General features: G+C 35.8%; 1 protein-coding gene across 1 annotated transcript in view; it reads left to right on the forward strand.

Annotated features, from left to right (window-relative positions):
* Window positions 1-1,059, forward strand: part of paip1 (poly(A) binding protein interacting protein 1) — an 8,525-nt gene that overhangs the window by 1,704 nt on the left and 5,762 nt on the right. The window lies entirely within an intron of this gene.

The following is a 1,059-nucleotide window of genomic DNA, read 5'->3' on the forward strand; positions in this document are numbered from 1 at the left end:
TCTGGATGCTTTGTTTTACCTCTGCAGCTATGCAGGATTTACCTGAATGCACACTTTCCCTGAGGTAACCACACAGGAAGTAGTTCACTGTGGATCTGGATAACCACTGAATATCACCGAATCTCAAAATTAAATTTCTGCCGAATTGTTCTGCAAAGAAGATATCAGATACCTGTCAAGAATATATCAAATTTAAATTGCCGGTGTGTAAATACACAAAATTTCAAAGACAGACAAATGAACGTGCGCTGGTAAATTAACAATAAAATGTGTCCCAACATTATGGAACATTTGCATTCACTGCAGATTCTGCTGCCCTCTTGGCCAAATAGCTCTTGGAAAAAAGGAAAAAAAAAAGAAGACATTTTTATTGTCAGTGAGACTGAATAAATAAATACATTAAAATCACTTTGCCAAAAGCTGATTGTAGTGTCTGCCTTCAGGAGGTAATGTTCTTTCTGCATCAAAAGAAGTTGTCATTCGTCAGGGATATTTTTGAGAAATTATATAATACTTTTTTTGTCATACAATCAGTTTTGGGCACTACACACCAGAATCATTTACATATTTTAAGGTCAGATTTTTCATCATATAAATGAGTTTTGGCATCCCAGTGTTTAAATTGAGGTTGGGCTTCTCCTAAAACACAGTACACCTTTTAATAGTGCAAAGTTAGTTCTGTTGAACTAACAGTAGACAAAGACAGTACCATGTCTTGGTCTTTGCTGTTGTTGTGTTGTTACACACAGCTAACATTCATTTTTCGTGTTAAGTTTTTGGACAGTGCTGCGTCTTATATTACCTGTTTTATTTGGTGGTCTAAATGTCATGTCAAATCTGTGTGCATGCTGCAAGCAACGTCCACCTGCTGTGTCAAAGGTGTTAAGTATTTTTGTTAAGGGAATCAAAAGTCCAAAAAAAGTAAAACAATGACAGAGACCATGTAGTGCTATATATTGTCCACTCGTCCAATGATAAAGCTTGTTCCTCAGTGTTACAGACCTTCTTTGTTGCCCCAAAGATTGTTAAAAATAAACCACATTACAGCAGTATTTTTTT

The sequence above is a fragment of the Haplochromis burtoni genome, unplaced genomic scaffold (genome assembly GCF_018398535.1).
Source record: "Haplochromis burtoni strain Fernald_Lab_line unplaced genomic scaffold, NCSU_Asbu1 Contig_54, whole genome shotgun sequence".
NCBI classification, from domain to species: Eukaryota; Metazoa; Chordata; class Actinopteri; order Cichliformes; family Cichlidae; genus Haplochromis; species Haplochromis burtoni.